Source organism: Primulina eburnea, chromosome 11 (genome assembly GCF_022965805.1).
Source record: "Primulina eburnea isolate SZY01 chromosome 11, ASM2296580v1, whole genome shotgun sequence".
Lineage (NCBI taxonomy): Eukaryota > Viridiplantae > Streptophyta > Magnoliopsida > Lamiales > Gesneriaceae > Primulina > Primulina eburnea.
The window spans coordinates 32,622,641-32,639,234 of NC_133111.1; the positions used below are offsets into that span (position 1 = coordinate 32,622,641).

The 16,594-nt window shown below is 37.4% G+C and overlaps 2 long non-coding RNA genes across 2 annotated transcripts; one reads left to right on the forward strand and one right to left on the reverse strand.

Moving 5' to 3' along the window:
- Positions 1-303: 303 nt before the first annotated feature.
- LOC140805904 (uncharacterized) lies at positions 304-2,847 on the reverse strand. The gene is made up of 2 exons (XR_012112389.1): positions 2,606-2,847; positions 304-545 (listed from the first exon to the last, which is right to left on the reverse strand). It is a non-coding gene; the product is annotated as an uncharacterized lncRNA (long non-coding RNA).
- A 695-nt stretch (positions 2,848-3,542) lies between these two features.
- Positions 3,543-16,522, forward strand: LOC140805115 (uncharacterized). The gene is made up of 3 exons (XR_012112275.1): positions 3,543-4,086; positions 4,141-4,483; positions 16,116-16,522. It is a non-coding gene; the product is annotated as an uncharacterized lncRNA (long non-coding RNA).
- Positions 16,523-16,594: the final 72 nt, after the last annotated feature.

The window sequence follows — 16,594 nt, forward strand, 5'->3', positions numbered from 1 at the left end:
TTTGATGAATAATTTATTTGTTTTTTAATAAATAATATTTTTAACATTGTTTTTGTGTATTTTTCCATTTTAAAGAAATTAGCTCTAATTTTTTGAGTAATTAAAGTCGTGGATAACTTATTTTAAGAACTGAGACTATTGATGAATTTATAAAAAATAATCACAATCAAATTTAACAAAAAAAATTAAAGATGAAGTGTATTTAATAAAACTTTCCACAGATGCCATAAACATAACCAAACAAGATCAAAGTTCTCAAAAAACACAACTAGTGGAAGGTCAGTAAAAGCAAAGCCACAGATAGAAGAGCACGAGACATTCCCAGCTTGTTTCCGCATTGATACCAAAATAACAGAACAAGAAAAACAGCTTTATACATGCTTAAAAGCACAGATACAAAACTTTTTATTCCATCCAATGCTTCCCAAAGTTTGCATTCAACATAGACAAGAAACTACAGAAAAAAGCTAGATATTTCACCTCTCTCTTCACTTTTCTTCGGGATCAGACTTCTCGAAAAACGTCTTCCTCAACCAATTGAAAGGCTGTCCCATTTGAAAAGTGGAAGAAAAATCTAAATCAGGATGTATAGGAATGCAAAAATATAATACACTTAATTACCACTTCAAGAATGTTCAATACACAGTGCGCACGAAACTGTTCAAGGCCATTACATTGAAGGTGCTTAAACAAGCATAACCGGCTTTCTCAATCCCCTCTTTGGTTTCCGGAAAGGTAAAGAAATGTATGTAAATTAAATAAAGTAAACAAACAGTAACAAACTAAAAAGCACATGCAATAGCAAAATATGTGTTACCATGAAACTGCAAGATGCACATTAGAAACACGTATACGAGAAATTTCAACTATAAAAGATAAAATAATCATTCTCTACAACCTGTCATATGCAGGGAAAATCAATTTTAATTCACTAAGCCCACCTAAAGTAGAACTAGTGGAACTCCATGTATTATAGCCAATTAATCATCATTTAAATCCTGTTTTCATACTAAATTAACTAATCGATCTCAGATACATGAATCCATCTTCTCCATTGTGTTCTATACTGAAAGGAATATTTTATTCCTTATTTAATTTTTCGGTTTATAATATGAAAATATTAAATATAGAGTTTTGCATTGTTTTTGATTTGGTATTTATCATTAGATATTCTGATATTGTAACTTTGATTAAAAGAGTTTTATTCCTAATGAAAGTCTAGTGTTCATATATTGCAAGACTCTTTTATGAAATAAACGCTAGGTCAAATAAAGGGTAGAAATATAGAGAGCTTGGATGGCCGCCAGGTGGAGTCTTTTTGATAGAGAAGACAAAAACGCAGTGTTGAAGATCTTTGATCAGAATAATTTTCGTGATAAATCCATTGCTTTGCTGCGTTGCCAATCTGTGTTGAAGAACTCGAAGAACAACACTCGTGTGGATTGTTGGTTGAAGGCGGTTTGTGTTTTAATCAACACAATATTTGCATCTTTGATTTTATTTGGGTCATTTTCGATGCAAATTCCTTCATTGGGCTGAGACAAGGAATACAGTTTTTATATGTGTCACTGGTATTGACTTTTGTAAATGATTTACAATTTTTCTAGTAATTAATTTGCCCTGAGTCACTATACAAGTATTTACATAATTTAATCCTTCATATTCTGGTTATTAAAGTTTATGTGTGTGCTAAATAATACGTTCCGGTGCATGTTGTGAATATGTGTTGACAACACCAACACACAACACCAAAAATTTGATACACACAATTTATTATTTTTGCACTTTTAAGTTAAACACCTCTAAATTTCTCATGCTTATTATGTACCTCTTCTCTCACTAATCATAGATAACTTGTGTAATAAATCATTGATATGGTTATGCCACCACTGAGAAGCCAACAACTGAGCTTCGAGTATCAATCACCCTCATTCAAGTATAAAATAGAGCTTGATATATTTCAAAAACAACAATATTTGCTGCATTGTAGCCTATGACATAATTCGATAGTAAACAAATGAATATAAATATACAAGTCAGTTGGGAGCTGTTTACACTAAACAAGCCAAACTTCATTAAAACAATAAAACATGCTCACGTGAAAAAGCTAGAAACTTATCAAAATTACATCATAGGATTATTTTCTAAAACAGTCACCTTATTATATCACCTTTTAAGTTTAATTAAACTTGACGTTATTATAGAATCTGTTATTTCCAATCTTATATTGAGTTAAAATTTGGAAGAACGGATTTAGAGGCCTAAATGGGATTGATTTGGTTGCTGATATCATGTCTCTATGGGGGGACGACATAAATTGAGGACGCGGATCTATATACACCACAGTAGGATTTTAACATCGGAATTTGATCTTCTCGTGCTACTATCAAATCCCACACAAGAATATAAATAAACCACGCAAAACGCAGAACCCAGGAAATTGATCACAAAAATCAATAAAAAAAATTTCTCGTGGAAACAGAAGATAATAATACTTCTGCATTTATTATCGACAATATTGGTAAGGAGGGAGATCTAATGTAAAAAATCAAGGGGCAATTTCAGATCGATAATGAAATGGGGAAGTTGGGAGAATATGGAAAACCTGAACTAAATAGAGAGCGGTCGTGCCGGCCGCGACGCCCCAGAAGGCGGCTGCCTGGATGTCAACGGATTGGGGTCGTATTCCGGGGCGCAAGAACTTGGAGATTCCGGATCCCGACGCAGCTGGGCCGGCCATGGTCGATTAAAAAACCCTAGAATTTGGCAGATTCGGCTTTTGTGTCTCTTTTCCGCGTGTGCAAGCAGCTTACAAGACAAAACCGATTGGAAACGTTATTTTTGGGATGAAATATTAACCAAAATTTGAAATATATATATATATATATATATATATATATATATTTTAATTGTAAATTAAAAAAAATAGTTTGTAAACCAACTGATTTCGAGAAAATTTGTAAAATAATATTTGTTGGATTGTTTATATTTGATGAGGTCATTTTTACAAAAAATTGTTGATAAAAGATTAAAAATTAAAATATCTCATTGTTTGTCCACCAACTGTGAAATTTGACTACTAACACTAAACCAATGAATTTCATTTCTAAAAGCAAACTTGCTAAATTAAAATGAAATTGTAGGAAATTTGCATGAGTTAATGATTAGCATATTCTTTTTTTGTTGTCCTCCTTATTTATTCAGAATTTCTGGATTCATGCCAGTTGATATATACAAACTCGAGATATCTCTTTGAATTTCAACAAATTTGAATGGGATTGACAATCTTTATTTTAATCAGTATTCTAAATAGCGGTCGAGACGACCGTCTAAGCGGTAGGCGGCCCTCGACCGCACCGCCTATACATGAGGCGGGTGTTGAGGCTGGTCGAGGCTGATCGAGGCGGCGAGTAGGTGGGTCGAAGGCGGCGGGCGAGGCAGTAGTCAATAATTTTAAAAATCTAGTCAATAAATTTTAAAACTTAGTCAGCAATTTTAAAAATCAAGTCAAAATCAACTAATTTTAAATATTAAGACCCTAACACACCTCTTTCTTTATTTTATTTTATGTTTTCACTCTCAATTCTCAACCACCACAGTCCACACACAATTTGCCGCCGCCCCTCGCCGCCGCCGGAAGTCAGAATCTTTAGATTTTAGATTAGGCATTGCATATTTATTATTTATCATACTTTTTTTTATAGGATTTCAGATTTTGTGATTTCAAAAATCAAATTTTTCCTATTATTAATTTATTATTTTATTGTTGAAGATTAACGGCGGAAAAAGATAAACAACCAGAGTTGGAATTTAAGTCAAAGTCTAATGATATTGTTTGGGAATATGGGGTGTTGTATAATAAAGAGAAAAGGGATTGGATCACATGCAAGTTGTGTAATAGGCTTATTAAAGGAGGAGTTTATAGGATGAAGCATCATATTGCGGGTATTGTAGGACAAGTTGAAGCATGTCCTAAAGCATCCGATGAGGACAAAAAAAGAGTGAGAGACTATCTTGAAAATAGCAAGAATAAAAAGCGTCGAAATGTGGAAGAATTAAAAGAAGAAAGGGCGGAGGTAAACATATGTGTTTATGAAGAGGATGGTGATTGTCAAGTGATGGGAGATAATTCAAAAAAAGGCCAAAGAATCTCGGTCCTATTGATAAGTGGACATCTGCAATCGATCCAACGAAGATAAGACAACAAAACATAAATGATGCCTTGAAGTTAAAGTTTACAAATGATGTGCATGAGTATGTTGCTAGATGGATATACGAAACGGGGATTCCTTTTCATTCAATTGACAATCAAAGTTTTAGACAACTTGTAGAGACGATTGGCCAATTCGGTCCGGGCTACAAACCTCCAAGTCAATATCTTTTAAGAGAGCCACTTTTGAAACAAGAAATTGAGAGGACCAAATTTTCTCTAAAAAAACATGAAGAAGAGTGGATGAAAAATGGATGTTCCATAATGACCGACGTATGGACTGATCGCAAGAGGAGAATCATTATGAATATATGTGTTAGTTGCAAGCTAGGCACTTCATTCCTTGGTTCTATTGAAGAATCCATGGAGGCACACACCGGGGTTTATATATTTGAGTTTGTTGAAAAATATTTCATTGAGATTGGCCCGCAACATGTTGTCCAAGTAGTGACGGACAATGTCACAAACAATATGGCGGCGGCGGATTTATTGAAGGTTACACAACCTCAAATTTTTTGGACCTCTTGTGCGACTCATACAATCAACCTCATGCTTGAAGCAATTGGAAAACTACTCAAGTTTAGCGGAATACTTGAGAAAGCAAAGGCCTTGACTATATTCATCTATGCACATCATTGAATGTTTTCACCTCTTTAGTTAAAGCTTTACGTCATGTTGACGGTGATAAGAAGTCCTCCATGACATTCTTATTGGGTGCTCTTAAACAAGCCAAAGATGACATTAAAAAGTCTTTCAAAAAAGAGGAAAATGCCATCCCTATTTTGAAGATTATTGATGAGAATTCTAAGGGTAGACTTGATGGTCATTTGCATTATGCCGCTTATTTATTGAATCCGTTTTTTTATTTCAAAGATTCAAGCATATCAAATGACACCAATGTCATGAATGAGTTTTTGAATTGTGTTGAGATAATTTTTGTGTAGTGCCCAAATTCAGTACACGTAAAATCCATGTAATTATTTAATAGTTAAATCATTTATTTAATTTTAAAATGATCTTAGTGATGCATGATTTATTTAAATGTATTATTTTAATGTTTATGTGATGCACGTTAAAATATTTTCTCGAGTTTCATGTTTCAGGCGATTATTCGATGCGGGATCGAGGAGAAGAGACGAGGGACAATTTTTGGTAATTTTAAAACGTGGTATTCCATTTTAAGTTAAGATTGTGGCATTTTAAATAATTTATTTAGTTTAGCATTTTAAAGCTTAAATTATTTAATTGAGTGATTTTAAGAATTTTAAACTTTTAAAGTTTAGCAAGTGTGCTTTTTTTTTTAAATCAGGGACTTGGCTTGTAGTGAGGATTAACATTTTTAATTATCCTTTTTATTAGCATTTTTAATTAATATTTTTAATTGCGTAATTAAACCATTTAATTCCCTAATTAAACACAAAACTCATGCATAAACACACTTTTACACACACTAAAAACCGTAAAAACACACACACACAATTCTCAACACCCTATTTCAGATTTTTTAAAAGAAAAGCTAGGGTTCTTATTGCCAAGAGCAACCGCCCCTTTCTTTTGAAATTCCAGCAAGGTTTTGTTGTGTTTTCTTCAAAGAAAATAGTGTCACGTTCGTCCCGGTTCAACCCTCGCTTTCTTTTCGCTTCGGAGTCGTCGTTTCGGTAATGTTAAAGATTTAAAGGCACGTATATTCTTTCGTTTATGCATCGATCTCGTTATATTATGCGTTGTGTTGTTATTTATGCGTAAAAATACATGTGTGATGTGTAGAAGTTTGAGCAATGATGTTTGGATCAATTTTGAAATAGTTTTTGGATCACAAATCTCGTTTTTGCTGTCATTTTTAAAACTTCGATATTTCGGTCGTGATTTTGAGACATCTTTCCACATGAAAATTGTATAACTTTTCGATACCTTTGATTTGATAGTAAATTCGAATTATTTGGATAAAAAATGAGTGAGTTATGATTATTTTCGTGGGACTGCTCAAACTACGTTTTCAGAAAATTATGATATTGATGCGTACTTGAAGTTTTATTGTTGCAGGCAAGTTTTATTGTTACAGGCTTCGTTGGGGATCGATGCGTGATCATTACTGCATTTAGATGTGTTATGAGATGTATTTAGGTGTTATTTGGTTGTACATTAGGGTCGGGATTGGCTTGGGATATAATAGAAGTCGTAGGAAGAGAAACGATGCCGAATTACATGTTATTATCGTATTGAAGTTACTTTTCGATGCTTGGGGACGTTTGGGGTGTTTGTACGGGTTTGAATCAATGTAATAACATCCTAGGATGAGTCTCGAGGTGTTGGTTTATGGTCCTTAAGCTTGGATTGAAAGGGTGAATGATTAAGTTAGTGAATTTTCGTGAATTTTCAAATACAGAGGGTGCCCAGACCCCTTCCCGGACCCCGGCACGGAGTCCGTGTCCTTTTTCTTTCAAAAATGCGAAATTCCAGTGCCTACCCGTACACGAACCCCTACACGTGTACCTCTCTCTTTAAATAAATAAAAAAATTAGGATTTGTTTCGGGATTCTATATCATGGTTTAGTACGATGGTTAAAAAATTTATTTATGTAATAATATAGGATTTGTTTTGGGGTTCTATATCATGGCTTAGTACGATTATTAAACGAGGTCAAGTCCTGAGTGATCTAGAATGTCTTAAGCTATTTATACTTCGGTGGCGAGCTCGAGTTACCTACGTATAATTTATGCAAGATTAAGTGTTTGAACTTATAGCAGTATGTGCAGCAGTGATCCCAAGCGAGATCCAACGAATCCCTCAACGCCAAGTAAGTATGTTCGACATGCAAAGAAAATATTTTCAAGTTTTTGAGGTATGCTAAATATCTTGTGACCAATATATGTATGGGGTTGGAAAGCTTTAAAGCATGAACGGGGACCAACCCACCCCGTTAAAGCATGAACAAGTTTAGATCAGGAATGGAAAGCGTTAAAGCATGAACTGGGACCAATCCACCCATTAAAGCATGAACGGAGATCTCATGTATGTGGCAGTGGATTCTTCTCTGTCAGCCCAATACTGTGGTTTAGTCTGATCAAGCGATTTATGTTATGGGTCACTTGCTTTGAAACATGCCTCTACGCAAAAATGATGAAGTTTATGTATGTTCAAGTATGTACAAATATGCAAGCACGTTTGAGAAAAGTTTCGTCTTATGGCACATCTATGTATGTATGTACGTATGTTCAAGTTTATTTATGCAAGTTCAATTCCCCGTATGTATGTTCTATTTTAAAGTTGCATGTGATTTTATTACGCATTACTCGTTACTTCCAATTTATACGTGTTGAGTCTTTAGACTCACTAGACTTGATCGATGCAGGTGAGGATGATTTTGAGGAGACTAGGGATGGGAACCAAGGAGCTGGCTGGGGCTGAGCTGGAGGCTAAACCTGAGGACCACCATGTTTTAAGTTTTATGATATGATCAAAATACTCTGATTCATGTTACTGGTTACGAGATTTTAATTAGATACTTTTGGCAAAATTTATTTTTAGCTCTTTGGTTGCAACCACCTTGAGACGTACAGTTTATTTTAAATCGAAATTGAGAGTTATTTTATAACTAAGAAAATTTTTATTTTTCCGCAAATTTTATGTAGTAAAAAGTAAGGTACGTTATAGTTGGTATCAGAGCGGTGTTCTTGTAAAGGGTTATGCCTACTGCCAGTCGCAAGAAGCTCACGAAATCACACCTCAAGTCTATAAGTTTTAAAGTTTTAATTATGTTATGTAGTAAGCATTGAGTCATAATTTCAGCATGTGTATATTAAAATTCAATTACGTGCATCTTATGCTATTGATACCTATATTCATGCACATTGGATTTACGTTTTGGGTAAATTGTTGGAACAGTATGCCTCCTAGATGTGTGATTGATCTGGAAGCAAGAGAAGAGGGCCAAGAGCCTCGAGTTGAGGAGATGGTCAATCCCCCACCTCCACCACCAGATATGCAAGCTCAGATGCTTGCTGGGATGACTCCGTTCTTCGCACAGTTTGCAGGGAACCAAGCCGCAGTAGATGCAGGGGCGAGGCTCCGACCTGAGGCTGTGTATGAACAATTTAGGAGGATGAATCCGAAGGAGTTTTCGCGTACCACTGACCCGATGATAGCTGAATGATGGATTAAGTCCATCGAGGTAATCTTCGATTTTATAGAACTGACCGATGCAGATAGGATTAGGTGTGCCATGTTCTTTCTGACAGGAGACGCCAAACTATGGTGGGAGAGTGCGTCAGTGTCTGTCAACTTGCAGGTGTTGCCTTGAAATGGTTTCAAGGAGGTTTTCTACTCAAAGTACTTCACTGAAGAAGTACGTTCCCGTCTGACCAGGGAATTCATGTCGCTGCGGCAGGGAGATAGCAGCGTGGCAGACTTTGTCAGGAAGTTTGAGAGGAGGTGTCACTTTGTACCCCTGATGGCTAATGATGCCCACAGTAAGCCGAGGCATTTTATTGATGGGTTGCGGCCGGTCTTGCGCCGTGATGTTCGAGTTGATGGTCCTACTACCTACGCCATTGCTGTATCTAGAGCTTTGGCGGCAGAACAAGAACAAAGGGATATTGAGGCGACAGGCAGGGGAAGAGGCCCTATCAGGCTCCACCGCAGCTACAACAACAACGAACTCAGTTTAAGAGGCCGTTTCAGGGGCAGCCAGGGAAGAAGCCATATCAGGGACCGCCAAAGGGCAAGGGTCCAATTCAGCAGCAGGGGACACCTCAAAAGCCAGTTGTTTTCCCAGTGTGCCCAAAGTACAACTGCCAGCACCCGGGGCCATGTTTATATGGTTCAGGCAAGTGTTTCAAATGCGGGGCAAGTGACCACATGTTGAAGGAGTGCCCCCAGTGGAGGCAGCCGACTCAGGACAGAGTGTTCGCCATGTATGCACAGGAGGCGAACCCAGACACGACGATGTTGACTGGTAACATATTTAATTCAGTACAGTACTAACTTTTTGCCTTGCATGTTGGAATTTTATTTGGGATTATTAGTGTGCTAGTGATTTTTTTTTGAATGACTTGGGATATTAACTTCTACTATGCTTGAGGTTAATGTAAGAAACTTGGAGATATAAGTTTTGTGTGGTGTTAACATCTCTCAGGAAATATTTTCATAAAGAGATTATCCACGAAGGCTCTGATAGACTCAGGAGCCACTCACTCCTTTATCTCAGAAACGTTCGCTAGTCATCAAGATGTCATGTCTATTGGACTTGACGCGAGCTATTCAGTGACAGTCCCATCATGGGAAGAATTGTTAGCTACCACTGTGGTCAGAGATATTGATCTAGAACTGTAATGTTGTCGATGCCAGAGTTTGACATTATTTTGGGAATGGACTGACTGACGAAGAATAGGGTCTTGATTGACTTCCAAAAGAGATCAGTGCTAGTAAGACCTTTGGGCATGGAGCAATTTCTCTTTGAACAAGCTAGATGGAGGAGTTTCCCTCGCATGATTTCTTGCATGCATGGCGCGAAGACTCATTTCCAAGGGATGTCAGGCTTTCTTGGCCAGCATTATTTCAACACCCGATGTGCCCACTCCATCTATATCTGAGGTACCGGTGGTCAAAGAATTCCCCTGACGTATTTCTAGACGACATTGCAGGTCTTCCACCAGAGAAAGAGATGAAGTTTGCGATTGATCTTATGCCAGGCACTGTGCCAATCTCTAAGGTACCGTACATGCTAGCTCCAGCTGAGATGTTAGAGCTCAAGCAACAGATTCAGGAGCTTCTTGACAAGGAATTTATCCGCCCTAGTTTCTCACCGTGGGGTGCACCAGTGCTCTTTGTGAAAAAGAAATATGGGAGCATGAGACTGTGCATCGATTACCGAGAGTTGAACAAGGTAACGATCAAGAATAAATACCCACTTCCTAGAATTGAAGACTTGTTTGATCAGTTGCAGGGAGCTACAGTGTTCTCTAAGATAGATCTTCGATCAGATATCACCAGTGGAAGGTGAAAGATGCATATGTGCACAAGACCGCCTTCAGGACCAGGTATGGGCATCACGAGTTCTTAGTGATGCCATTTGGACTGACGAATGCTCCAGCAATTTTCATGGACCTCATGAATCGAGTATTTCAACCTTACCTTGATCAGTTCGTCATAATATTTATTGACGATATCCTTATTTACTCGAAGATCCATGAGGAGCACAACCAGCATTTGAGGACGGTTTTACAAATCCTGCAGAGTCGCAAGTTATTTGCGAAGTTCAGTAAGTGTGAATTTTTGTTGGAGAAGGTAGCATTTTTTGGGTCATATAATTTCTAGCAGTGGCATTGAGGTGGATCAAGCGAAGATAGCAATCGTCAAGGAATGGGTTGAGTCGAAGAATGCTTCAGAAATATGCAGCTTTCTGGGTTTAGCAGACTACTACAGGAAGTTTATTCAGGGGTTTTCGTCGATAGCAGTGCCGCTCACTTCATTGACCAAGAAGAATGCTAAATTCATATGGAGTGGCGAATGTCAGAAGAGCTTCGATACTTTGAAGCATACTCTTATTTCAGCGCCGGTGTTAGCCATGCCATCAGGGTAAGGAGATTTTGTGTTATACACCGATGCATCTAAGCACGATTTAGGCGCAGTTTTGATGCAGCAGGGTCGGGTAATAGCTTATGCTTCCAAGCAGTTGAAGGTGCATGAGAAGAACTACCCGACTCACGATCTGGAATTAGCCGATGTTGTCTTTGCGTTGAAGATTTGGAGACACAACTTGTACGGCGAGAAATGCCAGATATTTACGGACCACAAAAGTCTCAAGTATTTCTTCACGCAGAAAGAATTGAATATGAGACAGAGACGGTGGTTAGAACTGGTGAAAGACTACGATTGTGAGATTAGCTACCATCCGGGGAACGCTAATGTAGTGGCAGATGCCTTGAGCCGGAAAGTTGCAGTCATAGCTCAGTTGTCAGTACAGAGACCTCTTCAGTCTGAGATCCAGAGGTTTGGGTTGGAGATTTATCCCAAGGACAGAGCCCCCAGACTATCTAATATGATAGTCAAATCCGATTTGCTAGACCGAATCCGTAGAGGACAGCATTCAGACGAGCAGTTGAAGAAATGGAGGCTGAAAGACGAAGCCCAGGACAGTGTACTCTACACAGTGTCAGATGGTATGGTGAGATACATAGATAGAATATGTGTGCCTAGTGTTGATTGGATCAGAGAGGATATTCTGACAGAGGCTACATGCATCTTCGTATTCAATTCACCCAGGAGGTACTAAGATGTACAAAAACTTGCAGGTTTTGTATTGGTGGCCAGGGATGAAGCGAGACATCCGCAGATTTGTGTCTGAATGCCTCAATTGTCAGCAAGTGAAGGCAGAACATCAGAGGCCAGCAGGAATACTTAAGTCACTCCCCATCCCAGAGTGGAAATGGGAGAATATCGCCATGGACTTTGTAGTTGGGTTATCGAGATCAGTCAGAGGATTTAATTCTATATGGGTTATAGTGGATCGACTAACTAAGTCGGGACACTTCTTGCCAGTGAAGACAACTTTCTCCATGACGCAGTATGCAGAGCTTTATATCAGGGAGATAGTTCGGTGGCATGGAATCCCAGTTTCAATTGTGTCCGACAGGGACCCGAGGTTTACATCGTCCTTTTGGAAGAGCTTACATGCAACCATGGGGACGAAGTTGCTATACAGTACAGCTTTTCACCCACAGACAGATGGCCAATCTGAGCGAGTGATTTAGATTTTGGAGGATCTATTGCGAGCATGTATGATCAATTTCTATGGTACTTGGTAATCTAAGCTACCTCTAGTGGAGTTTACCTACAATAACAGTTTTCAATCATCCATTGGTATGACTCCCTATGAGGTATTGTATGGAAGGAAGTGCAGATCGCCAATTCATTGGGATGAAGTCGGTGAAAGAGCAAAACTTGGTCCAGAGATAGTTCAGCAAACTGCAGAGGAGAAGAGATCTCCCAGAGTCGTCAAAAGTGTTATGCTGACAAGAGGAGAAGAGATCTCGAGTTTGCCGTAGGTGATCACGTTTTTATAAAGATATCACCCATGAAAGGTGTTATGAGATTTGGGAAAAGATGCAAGCTGAGTCCGAGGTTTATTGGACCTTTCGATATTATGGATAGAGTTGGGACATTAGCCTATCATGTTGCCCTCCCGCCGAATCTGGTCGGGGTACACAATGTGTTCCACGTCTCGATGTTGAGGAAATACCTAGCTAATCATTCGCACGTGTTGAGCTATGAACCGTTATTGTTGGCTCCACACCTGTCATATGAGGAAAGACCTGTTCAAATCCTAGACAGACAGGAGTGGAGACTTCGAACAAAGTAACCAAGTTGGTCAAAGTCCGGTGGCTGAACCAATCAGTGGAGGATGCCACTTGGGAGTGAAAAGCAGATATGAGGATTCGCTATCCGGAGTTGTTTGGTAAGATTTAATTTTGAGGACGAAATTTATATAAGTGGGGGAGGAACTGTAGTGCCCAAATTCAGTACACGTAAAACCCATGCAATTATTTAATCGTTAAATCATTTATTTCACTTTAAAATGATCTTAGTGATGCATGATTTATTTAAATTACATTATTTTAATGTTTATGTGATGCACGTTAAAATATTTTCTCGAGTTTCATGTTTCAGGCGATTATTCGATGCGGGATCAAGGAGAAGAGACCGGGACGATTTTTGATAATTTTAAAACGTGGTATTCCATTTTAAGTTAAGATTGGGACATTTTAAATAATTTATTTAGTTTAGCATTTTAAATCTTAAATTATTTAATTGAGTGATTTTAAGATTTTTAAAACTTTTAAAGTTTAGCAAGTGTGTTTTTTATTTTAAATTAGGGACTTGGCTTGTAGTGAGGATTAACATTTTTAATTAGCCTTTTTATTAGCATTTTTAATTAATATTTTTAATTGTGTAATTAAACCATTTAATTCCCTAATTAAACACAAAACTCACGCACACACGCTCTTTTACACACACTAAAAATCGTAAAAACACACACACAATTCTCTACACCCTATTTCAGATTTTTTAAAAGAAAAGCTAGGGTTCTTATTGCCAAGAGCAGCCGCCCTTTTCCTCTGAAATTCTAGTAAGGTTTTTTAGTGTTTTCTTCAAAGAAAATAGTTTCACGTTCGTCCCGGTTCAACCCTCGCTTCCTTTCCGCTTCGGAGTCGTCGTTTCGGTAACGTTAAAGATTTAAAGGCACGTATATTCTTTCGTTTATGCATCGATCTCGTTATATTATGCGTTGTGTTGTTATTTATGCGTAAAAATACATGTGTGATGTGTAGAAGTTTGAGCAATGATGTTTGGATCAATTTTGAAATAGTTTTTGGATCACAAATCTCGTTTTTGCTGTCATTTTTAAAACTTCGATTTTTCGGTCGTGATTTTGAGACAAATTTCAACATGAAAATTGTAGAACTTTTTGTTACCTTCGATTTGATAGTAAATTCAATTATTTGGATAAAAAATGAGTGAGTTATGATTATTTTCGTGGGACTGCTCAAACTACGTTTTCAGAGAATTATGATACTGATGTGTTCTTGAAGTTTTATTGTTGCAGGCTTCGTTGGGGATCGATGGGTGATCGTTACTGCATTTAGATATTTTATGGGATGTATTAGGTGTTATTTGGTGGTTCGTTTGGGTCGGGATTGGCTTGGGATGTAACAGAAGTCGTAGGAAGAGAAATGATGCCGAATTACGAGTTATTGTCGTATTGAAGTTACTTGTCGATGCTTAGGGACATTTGGGGTGTTTGTACGTGTTTGAATCAATGTAATAGTATCCTAGGATGAGTCTTGAGGTATTGGTTCATGGTCCTTAGGCTTGGATTGAAAGGGTGAATGATTAAGTTAGTGAATTTCCAAATACAGAGGGTACCCGGACCCCTTCTCGGACCCCGGCACGGAGTCCGTGTCCTTTTTCCTTCAAAAATGCGAAATTCCAGTGCCTACCCGGACTACCTCCCTCTTTAAATAATTTTTTTTTAAGGATTTGTTTCGAGGTTCTATATCATGGTTTAGTACGATGGTTAAAAAATTTATTTATGTAATAATATAGGATTTATTTTGGGATTCTATATCATGGCTTAGTACGATTATTAAACGAGGTCAAGTCCCGAGTGATCTAGAATGTCTTAAGCTATTTATTTACTTCGGTGGCGAGCACGAGTTACCTAGGTATAAGTTATGCAAGATAAGTGTTTGAACTTATAGTAGTATGTGCAGCAGTGATCCCAAGTGAGATCTAACGAATCCTCAACGCCAAGTAAGTATGTTCGACGTGCAAAGAAAATATTTTCAAGTTTTTGAGGTATGCTAAATGTCTTGTGACCAATTTATGTATGGGGTTGGAAAGCGTTAAAGCATGAACGGGGACCAACCCACCCCGTTAAAGTATGAACGGGTTTAGATCAGGATTGGAAAGCGTTAAAGTATGAACGAGGACCAATCCACCCGTTAAAGCATGAACGGGGATCTCATGTATGTGGCAGTGGATTCTTCCCTGTCAGCCCAGTATTGTGGTTTAGTCTGATCAGACGATTTATGTTACGGGTCACTTGCTTTGAAACATGCCTCTACGCAAAAATGATGAAGTTTATTTATGTTCAAGTATGTACAAGTATGCAAGAACGTTTGAGAAAAGTTTCATGTTATGGCACGTCTATGTATTTATGTACGTATGTTCAAGTTTATTTATGCAAGTTCAAGTCCCCGTATGTATGTTCTATTTTAAAGTTGCATTTGATTTTATTACGTATTACTCGTTACTTCCAGTTTATACGTGTTGAGTCTTTAGACTCACTAGACTTGATCGATGCAGGTGAGGATGATTTTGAGGAGACTAGGGGTGGGGACCAAGGAGCTGGCTTGGACTGAGCTGGAGGCTAAACCCGAGGACCGCCATGTTTTAAGTTTTATGATATGATCAAAATACTCTGATTCATGTTACAGGTTACGAGATTTTAATTAGATACTTTTGGCAAAATTTATTTTTAGCTCTTTGGTTGCAACCACCTTGAGACGTACAGTTTATTTTAAATCGAAATTGAGAGTTATTTTATAATTAAGAAATTTTTTATTTTTCTGCAAATTTTAAGTAGTAAAAAATATGATACGTTACAGTTTGCCACTGACGAGGACATGCGATCTACCATTGCTAATGATGAATTGCTGAAATATAAGAGTAAATCTGTAAACTTTGGAAGAAAAATGGCGGTCGCGGCATATGAGAAGGTGGATGTGTACCATGACTTTGACTCGCGTAAATCTTTTTTCCTTTATTTTTATTCAAGTCAGTACATGTATTTTTTTTACCCATCTTTGGTATACTTATTTTTTTCCTCTTTGCTTTTTTAAGTTGGATGGTGGTCCAATTATGGAAGTGACACTCCAAACTTACAAAAAATGGCAATGAGATTTCTCTCTTGGACAAGTAGTTCATCGGGGTGTGAAAGAAATTGGAGTCAATTTGAAGGGATAAATATTGAGAACTAATTCTTAAATTATGTTATCTATCATTTTTTTTAACAATGGTTTTAAATTTTTAGATACATACTAAGAAAATGAATATGCTTGAGACATCAAGATTGAATGATCTTGTATATGTCAAATTCCATGCTAATCTTTTAAAGAAGAAGAGTAAAAGAGAAATAGGTGGAGATTTGCTTCTATCCTCTCAAGATAGTGAAGCTCAAGGTTGGCTTATCGATTATGGTGATGAAGATGAGGTCGAGCCGTGTTCAGGACTTACTTGGAGAATGGTAGCAGAGGCCTCGGGAGTGGATGAAGTGCTACATCCAAGGAGGAGTGCAAGGAACATCTTTATTAGAGAATTTAATGATGATTCAAAACATCGGAGGAGGAGAATGAAGAAAATGTTGATTTTGAGTTCGATGATGAGAGGATCATGAATATAGTAGATGGTGCATATGTAGATGATTTGGAAGATTAATTATGTTTAGTCTACTATTTGTTCTAATGATGGATAATTGATTGAAACTTTGAAAATTTAAACTTAGTTTTTTTGGTAAAAAAAGTTATATTATTTCGTTAGCATAATAACATTAATATGATGATGAATCTTTATTAATTGCACATTATCTAGATGATATTTTATTTTGAGCTTAAACATTATTTAATTGCACATTTTACATAAAAATTATTATATTACATGATTATCTATAAAAAAATTACTTAAAAAAATTCAACCGCCTAGACGGCCGAGGCGGTAGGCGGTCGCCGACCGTCTCTCCACCGCCTCCCGCCATTTACAACTTTGATTTTAATAGTGCATATGATGTTATAACAACTAAAATTCTTTTCACAATGCATGATCTA